Consider the following 9,917-nt stretch of genomic DNA (forward strand, 5'->3'; position numbering starts at 1 on the left):
AACACAAAAAGGAGACGTATGCGTTAAAGTCCGGAGAATATGGCTAAAAAAAGTGGTCTCTCGGTACTCCAGAGGCAGAATGTGATCTTCAGAATGCTCCTCTAGGGCTTCAAACACTCTCCTGTTTCGATTGGGTCGAGCTCTGTCTTGCATGAACCACATCTCGGTAGAAATCAGGATCACTTACAATAACGGGCGTGAAATCACGTTCCAAAACCTTCATGTACTCTTCGGTAGTCTCTGTGCCATCAAGGAATATAGCACTGTTTATTTTGTGACTGGACATTGCACACCCAAAGTCATTCGTTGAGGGCGAAGAGACTTCTCGATCGCGATATGTGAATTTTCGGTCCCCCAAATGCGCTAGTTTGCTTATTTGACGAACCCATCCAAATCAAAGGGCTACGTCGGTAAATCAAACAATATTCACATACGGATTCCCATCATTCCTTGCGGCCAACTGTGCAGTTTGAACGTCATAACGCAAACCGTTCAGAAGTTATAACAACTTTATTTCATTTAGTTCAATAATTGTAATCCTGTACGTTGGCCACATTTGTCGACTTGATGTTTATTTCGGATCGAAAATTGTTAGAAATGACAAAAATAATTAATATATGAATTTCTGTCAGCTTTAAGATACCTTTTTCGAATTCGTGTCATTGTCACTGTTAAATCTGACAATCATACTGAACAGAATTTAAAAAATCGCCGTAGAGAGAGGGTAATTAAAACGTACTTTCCATTTGTCCGATGAAGAATTTATTTGTAAGCTCATAATGCTTAAGGAATACGTTTGCATGTAGGAAACATTTAAAATCAGAGAAACAGATCAAAGGGAATTGTATACAGTGTTCCTAACCGTTAGGGCCGAAATTGTACAGATCGTACAGTGACCTAGACTAAATATCGAAAGGAGAAGTAATACGATATGCAATAAATATTTCATTTCTGTAAATATAGGCAACAAGCATTTTATAGTAAAAACCTGTGTAAAACAACAGAATGCCCATTCTGTTAATAACTATGTCTGGGTTCTTTGCGGAGTGTTAGTTATTACGTTGAGACAAACACAACACTCGATTCAACTCGCTGTTTGAACAGTTTGGTGGTAACGTCCGTTGCAGTTTCCTGGCATCCTCCCTTCCCACATTAAAAGAAACACACATTTGCTACAAATGTTCTTTTTTAAAGCACTCGAGTAATCTTTAGTTCCTCCAACACCTGTTACCTGTTCACTTGCATATGACTTCTCCGGTATCTCCTTGTGCATATTGACTTGCACCTGCAACGTCAATGTGTGGCGACACCCATATAGCTGTCTCTAATCGACTTTTTCTCGGTAACGGATTCATTTCATACTTAGCGACCCACTGCGTGCAGCAGCCCAACCCGGAACCGCGCGACTGCTACGGTCGCAGGTTCGAATCCTGCCTCGGGCATGAATGTGTGTGATGTCATTAGGTTAGTTACTTTTAAGTAGTTAAGTTCTAGGGGACAGATGTCCACAGCTGTTAAGCCCCATAGTGCTCAGAGCCATTTGAACCATTTTGAACAACCTGTACTCGTACATCCATTACGTAAATTCGCCTATTGGCGAGATGTTTTACTTGAAAGTCGCTTGCACCATGTCTGTGGATAAACACGATATTACAATGCCTGTGTTATTCCGAATTACGTGCAATTGATTGGAGAATTATGGAAGGTTGGGCCAGGCAGTGAGTCGTGCTCAAGTAACCAAATGTTTAAGCGCATGTTCGCGATAAGCGGGAAATCCAGGTTCGTGACCAGGCCCGCCATAAATTTTCAGTCGTCCTTCCATTATATAGCAGATGGTTGTCCATACATTCCTTGTATCGTGTCTAATTAAGTGGAAGCGAATATTTCGTTTCCGTTTGGTGCAACTCCTGATATTTTCCGCGATTTTCATGATCGTGTCGCTCCTATCAACGCTTTCCATTGACTTGTTATAATCAATTATGACGGAACGTTTCATGCGAATTACACCCATTGTGTACTCCTTTTTAGATGTCTCTTGCATGTCTGATAAATGAGAAATTGACAGCAGGTAGACAATCCTTCTCTGACACCATTCCATAGCCAAAATTGGCCCCGAAATAGACCTGAATGTGAATTCTCCCTTTTGAAAATTCTCTGCCATTTTGGTCTTGTCATTTCTGTAGGGCCGTGCTGTGCCACAAGGATTAGTTACCCGATCATACAGACATCAGAAGATTGGTGCTCTCGTGTACCAATTATCACAAAACAACTCCTACTGCTAATGTGACTCCATTAGAATTTCGATGACGTCTCCACAGACGGCGAGATTGTGTTTTGTGACTTTGTAAGTAGGCTGTTTAGTTTTTCTTATTGGTAATGCCGCCGCCACGTAGCGCTCTGTATGAAAATCACTGGCTGTGCTGTGCGCAGTCTGTGGCTGGTTTGCATTGTTGTCTGCCATTGTAGTGTCGGGCACCGGCAGCTGGATGCTAACAGCGCGTAGCGTTGCGCAGTTGGAGGTGAGCCGCCAGCAGTGGTGGATGTGGAGAGAGACGGCGGAGTTTTGGAATTTGTAAGAATGGATGTCATGAACTGCTATATATATTATGACTATTAAGGTAAATACATTGTTTGTTCTCTATTAAAATCTTTCATTTGCTAACTATACCTATCAGTAGTTAGTGCCTTCCGTAGTTTGAATCTTTTATTTAGCTGGCAGTAGTGGCGCTCGCGGTATTGCAGTAGCTTCAGTAACGAAGATTTTTGTGAGGTAAGTGATTTGTGAAACGTATAGGTTAATGTTAGTCAGGGCCATTCTCTTGTAGGGATTACTGAAAGTCAGATTGCGTTGCGCTAAAAAAATATTGTGTGTCAGTTTAAGCACAGTCTTGTGTAATTTTTCGAAGGGGACGTTTCAACATCAGTGTCACTTTCACAGTAAATAATGAAGTAAGAAATATAATTTGTTTCATCCTCACAAAACAAAAACCTTTTTATTGCATAAAGATAACCTTTTGATGGGATATACTGTTTTATTTTTAGTCTCTCTTTGGACAGGAGTTCTTCAATCACACAGAGGTTTACAATTGGGTAAAACTGCTTTTTGAAAACTATATGACAGTGATCCAAAATAGGACGAAGTTTGAACGAGTAGTTTGTTATATTGACAGTATTATCATAAAAGCGTGAAAACTGTAAGACTGACAAATATCTATCTATTGAAAGGGGTAGTTAAAAAATCAGAGTTTCCAGAAGTGAATGTTTTCTCCAGAACTCCGACACAGATAGTTTTGTCACTCTTGTCATACTGTGACACATAGCTACAAAATAAAGAATTTATTTGATGTCACACCGGTCCACCATTTCTTCATTCTGTCTTTCTGGTGTCCAAACGTTGAGAAGAGTGGCTATTTGTTTCGCTAGAAATATGAGCCTCAATTTCTTCACATACAAACATAGAAAACAGGCTTAAGAAATTTCTCGTCTCAACTACACTTTTCAGTCCAGAAACTGTGGACGAAATCGATGTTTTTATGCTGTTACATTGTTAGTTGCCCATACCAGTTTGTGTTTTATACGTGTAGGCGTGGTTCCTTCTCGTATTCTGATGAGACATCAGATATTCCTGTGTCTGATGCCCCTGAGAAAACACCGAAGTACCCGAAGACGTCGGAATACCAGACGTCATCGAATGGTTTGCAGAAGGTGGTTGCTGTGCCGAAGCACTTCTCCGTGGTACTGAATCACTGCCAGATTCATTTTCACTGCTAACCTAAAAGTCGCTCTGTAATACCAACTTCAAGGCTTCTTCTGCTCAGTAAAATGTTTAGTCATGGTCGAACCAAAAACCATTCGCAAAGTGAAACACCTACAGCCAAGAAAATAAGTAGTACATATTTTACATATCGCCAACAAAAGTGTCTCCACTCGTACCGCACCGAAAACAGAACGCCCAAAAATCCTTTGCCCGGTAAAGGAATGCAAAGTTAGTTTCCGTGACATCTACTGGCAATAAATGTCACTAAACGTTCCAGTAAGCCCGCTAGATAGCGCCAAGGACGGTCTCCGAATAACACTGTAAACACACTGATACAGCAGTCCATCGGAGGGAACATCTGTCTCCCAGCAATCTTCCACAGCAGTCCATCGTATGCCAGGCCCTATTAAAGAAGATTTCCAATGAAATCAACCGCAGCTAAACGGTTAGTCAGCGATGCTGAACCATGTAGCATTCCTCCCAGATACGAAACGGGGTCCTCCTCCATTTTCTTTCTGGCCCTGGTAGTCCCGCGGGCGTCTTTGGCAGCTCGCCCGTTACGCCCTTCGTCCATTTTTGTGCAGAGGTTGTAGACGCTGGTCCCATCTCAAGTTCGAGCACGTTCATAATTTCCGTAATGCCTTAACGCCATCGTTTAGAATACGTCGGGCCATACCGGCCGGGATTTCGACAATTTCTTTCCCGCTGTGAATGGTTTTAGGAGACACATTTTCACATATCGCCTTGTAGCTCCATAACTGAGTTACTAGTGAGCTTGGGATGAACGCAACAGCCAGAGAACGTTTTAAGAAAAAACAGATCTTATTGAAATTTTCAAACAGGACCATTCCCTTAAGCAATATCACAGGCGTACACAATTGTTACACTGAATATTAGTAGAATCAGATCATATTTGGAAGTAGCTACGCTACAACAATTCATAGATGAATCTAAAACAGACATTATCCTCTTATAGGAGGTAAATAGATTTAAATGCACCTGAGTTTCGAACAGTTCTGAAATTAGACTCGAAGAAAAGGCAGACACGGGAATCGGCAGAGATAATGAGGAATTGGAATACAACTGGGGGATCGTGTGCAAAATTTATACCGCCACTCTTCTAAACATTTACACACTGTCCCGTCAGGCAGTAGCAAACAGGCAGCACGAATGAAATATCTTTTAGAAAACAGCCTTATTTTCTGTCTGCCGATTGCTATTTTTATTTCAAAATACAAGGTTTCGAACAATGTCGTTCAGCTTCAGGACTCGAGCAATAAAGATATATTACATTTGTGTACCAATACCGTGATTACGAAATGGCAAAAAAAATTCATTCTAAGTACGTAAGTTGTATAACGTATCATATCTCGTAGTTAAGTAGTAGTGTATCCGAATGTAACGCGGTAAAAATTTGTTCTCCAAGTTGTTCTCAAAATTTCTGCTAAAGAGCTCACAGGCAGCTGTCAATGGCTGAACCTTCGTTCTGCTTAAAAAGTCTTGTAGTTAGACTTAAAACATTGAAAAACGAAAGTGAATTCCAGCTAATCCTAAAATGCAGATGTTCTTGTTGTTGTTGTTGTTGTGGTCTTCAGTCCTGAGACTGGTTTGATGCAGCTCTCCATGCTACTCTATCTTGTACAAGCTTCTTCATCTCCCTGTACCTACTGCAACCTGCATCCTTCTGAATCTGCTTAGTGTATTCATCCCTTGGTCTCCCTCTACGATTTTTACCCTCCATGCTACCCTCCAATACTAAATTGGTGATCCCTTGATGCCTCAGAACATGTCCTACCAAGCGATCCCTTCTTCTGGTCAAGTTATGCCACAAACTTCTCTTCTCCCCAATCCTGTTCCATACTTCCTCATTAGTTATGTGATCTACCCATCTAATCTTCAGCATTCTTCTGTAGCACCACGTTTCGAAAGCTTCTATTTGCTTCTTGTCCAAACTATTTATCGTCCATGTTTCACTTCCATACATGGCTACACTCCATACAAATACTTTCAGAAATGACTTCGTGACACATGAATCTATACTCGATGTTATCAAATTTCTCTTCTTCAGAAACGCTTTCCTTGCCATTGCCAGCCTACATTTTATATCCTCTCTACTTCGACCATCATCAGTTATTTTGCTCCCCAAATAGCAAAACTCCTTTACTACTTTAAGTGTCTCATTTCCTAATCTAATTCCCTCAGCATCACCCAACTTAATTCGACTACATTCCATTATCCTCGTTTTGCTTTTGTTGATGTTCGTCCTCCTTTCAAGACACTTTCCATTCCGTTCAACTGCTCTTCCTTTGCTGTCTCTGACAGAATTACGATGTCATCGGCGAACCTCAACATTTTTATTCCTTCTCCATGGATTTTAATACCTATTCCGAATGTTTCTTTTGTTTCCTATACTGCTTGCTCAATATACAGATTGAATAACATCGGGGACAGGATACAACACTGTCTCACTCCCTTCCCAAGTTATGCTTCCGTTTCTCGCCCCTCGACACTTATAACCGCCACCTGGTTTCTGTACAAACTGTAAATAGCCTTTCTCTCCCTGTATTTTACCCCTGCCATTTTTGGAATTTGAATGAGAGTATTCCAATCAACATTGTCAAAAGCTTTCTCTTAATCTACAAATGCTAGAAACTTAGGTTTTCCTTTCCTTAATCTAGCTTCTAAGATAAGTCGTAGGGTCAGTATTGCCTCACGTGTTGCAACATTTCTACGGAATCGAAACTGATCTTCCCCGCGGTCCGCTTCTACTAGTTTTTCCATTCGTCTGTAAAGAATTTGCATTAGTATTTTGCAGCTGTGACTTATTAAACTGATAGTTCGGTAATTTTCACATCTGTCAACACCTGGTTTCTTTGGGATTGGAATTATAATATTCTTCTTCAAGTCTGAGGGTATTTCGCCTGTCTCATACATCTTGCTCACGGGATGGTAGAGTTTTGTCAGGACTGGCTCTCCCAAGGCCGTCAGTAGTTCTAATGCAATGTTGTCTACTCCGGGGGCCTTGTTTCGACTCAGGTCTTTCAGTGCTCTGTCAAACTCTTCACTCAGTATCATATTTCCCATTTCATCTACATCTTCTTTCATTTCCATAATATTGTCCTCACCTACATCGGCCTTGTGTAGACCCTCTATATACTCCTTCCACCTTTCTGCTTTCCCTTCGTTGCTAGGAACTGGATTTCCATCTGAGCCCTTGATGTTCATACAAGTGGTTCTCTTATCTCCAAAGTTCTCTTTAATTTTGCAGTAGGCAGTATCTACCTTACCTCTAGTAAGATAAGCCTCTACATCCTTACATTTGTCCTCTAGGCATCCCTGCTTAGCCATTTTGCACTTCCTGTCGATCTCATTTTCGAGATGTCTGTATTCCTTTTTGCCTGCTTTATTTACTGCATTTTTATATTTTCTCCTTTCATCAGTTAAATTCAATATTTCTTCTGTTACCCAAGGATTTCTACTAGCCCTCGTCTTTTTACCTACTTGATCCTCTGCTGCCTTCACTACTTCATCGCTCAAAGCTACCCATTCTTCTTCCACCGTATTTCTTTCCCACATTCCTGTCAATTGCTCCCTTATGCTCTCCCTGAAACTCTGTACAACCTCTGGTTCTTTTAGTTTATCCAGGTCCCATATCCTTAAATTCCCACCTTTTTGCAGTTTCTTCAGTTTTAATCTACAGGTCATAACCAATAGATTGTGGTCCGAGTCCACATGTGACCCTGGAAATGTCTTACAATTTAAAACCTGGTTCCTAAATCTCTGTCTTACCATTATATAATCTATCTGAAACTTGTCAGTATCTCCAGGCGTCTTCCATGTATACAGCCTACTTTTATGATTCTTGAACCAAGTGTTAGCTATTATTAAGTTGTGCTCTGTGCAAAATTCTACCAGGCGGCTTCCTCTTTCATTTCTTTGCCGCAGTCCATATTCACCTACTATGTTTCCTTCTCTCCCTTTTCCTACTACCGAATTCCAGTCACGCATGACTATTAAATTTTCGTCACCCTTCACTAACTGAATAATTTCTTTTATTTGATCATACATTTCTTCAATTTCTTCATCATATGCAGAGCTAGTTGGCATATAAACATGTACTGCTGTAGTAGGTGTGGGCTTCGTATCTATCTTGGCCACAATAATGCGTTCACTATGCTGTTTGTAGTAGCTTACCCGCATGCCTATTTTCCTATTCATTATTAAACCTACTCCTGCATTACGCCTTATTTGATTTTGTGTTTATAGCCCAGTAGTCACCTGACCAAAAGTCTTGTTCCTCCTGCCTCCGAACTTCACTAATTCCCACTATATCTAACTTTAACCTATCCATTTCCCTTTTTAAATTTTCTAACCTACCTGCCCAATTAAGGAATCTGACATTCCACGCTCCGATCCGTAGAACGCCAGTTTTCTTTCTCCTGATAACGACATCCTCCTGAGTAGTCCCCGCCCGAAGATCCGAATGGGGGACTATTTTATCTCCGGAATATTTTACCCAAGAGGACGCCATCATCATTTAATCATACAGTAAAGCTGCATGCCCTCGGGAAAAATTACGACCGTAGTTTCTCCTTGCTTTCAGCCGTTCGCAGTACCTGCACAGCAAGGCCGTTTTGGTTATTGTTACAAGGCCAGATCAGTCAATCATCCAGACTGTTGCCCCTGCAACTACTGAAAAGACTGCTGCCCCTCTTCAGGAACCACACGTTTGTCTGGCCTCTCAACAGATACCCCTCCGTTGTGGTTGCACCTACGGTACGGCTATCTGTATCGCTGACGCAAGCAAGCCTCCCCACGAACGGCAAGGTCCATGGTTCATGGGGGAAAGTAAAATGCAGATATTTCATCCATATTCATAGGCCAATTTTTTTGTCATATCACTAGCTGAGTTCCCAACGTTGCCCAGTTTCATATTTATTCCAGATTTCTACTAGCCCACCTTCTCATTCTCCCTCAATTTGAGCGTGACTTCCTCTCCTCCCTCTCCCCATCTCCTCCTCGTCCTTCTTTCCGTCCACCTCCTCTACAACCCTCTCTTTGTCCATCTCCTCTTCCTCCCTCTCTGTATGTCCTCTTTCCAACTCTCTCAGTTCACCTGCTCCTACTCCTTCTCTGTCCATCTCCTCTATCCATCTCCTCCTATTTCCCTGCTTATCTGTCTGCACATCTTCTTCTTTCCTTTCTCTCACCACATTATCACCAATACCAGGTCGCTGACATTAACCTCCCCTCCCCAACGATATTTCCTTCCAGATAGTAAGAAATGTGTGCACCAAGTTCGGCTGAAATCGATCCAGAGGTTTCTTTCAGTTTTTGGGAGGGGGAAGGGGAGCAGGAGGGTTGAATCACATGGCTTTGCCTAGGTACGCATTTGTCGCATATACTTCACGTATTTCGCTCATATTTGTGTGTACTTTAACCATTAGCTCTGGAGAATTTCTCCCTGAAATGTCGTTTTCACGCAGGTGAATGTTTATGACGTAGTATCTACTGAATTATGTTTCGTACAAACATATATTTCATCGGGCACATTGTGTGGTATATTTTACTATTGTTTGCAAGATGGGTTTCGAATTAAATTAGTGCTAAGGAAGCTATAAACTAAAACGACATGCCGGGTGCATCAGTTTTAGTAAATGAACATCGGAAGCGTAGTAAGCTACTGTATGGAATAAAGTCTGTTTATGGACGCGTCGTGGGCTACGCCTCTTTTTCATCCAAGCCCCCATCCCTTTGATCGGTAGGTCGTTCTTATCCCCAAAGTGATTCTTTCCAGTCAGTACCAAGTTTGTTTGAAATCAATACAGTGGTCAATAAATGTGGAACATATACTATGCGTGTGAATGAAGGCTTTTCCGGTGTATACTGCTGATGAAATCTTCTCGGGCTTCTATATGGGTAGCTGCATCGAAAATCAGTGACGTTTCGGTGAGTTTCATTCTCATCATCTTCTGGCATATACTATGTGATCAAAAGTATCCGGACACCTGGCTGAAAATGACTTACAAGTTCGTGGCGTCCACCATCGGTAATGCTGGAACTCAGTATGGTGCTGGTCCACCCATAGCCCTCATGACAGCTTCCACTCTCGCAAGCATACGTCCAATCAGGTGCTGGAAGGTTTCTTGGGAAATGGCAG

The sequence above is a fragment of the Schistocerca gregaria genome, chromosome 4 (assembly GCF_023897955.1).
Source record: "Schistocerca gregaria isolate iqSchGreg1 chromosome 4, iqSchGreg1.2, whole genome shotgun sequence".
Taxonomy (NCBI): Eukaryota; Metazoa; Arthropoda; class Insecta; order Orthoptera; family Acrididae; genus Schistocerca; species Schistocerca gregaria.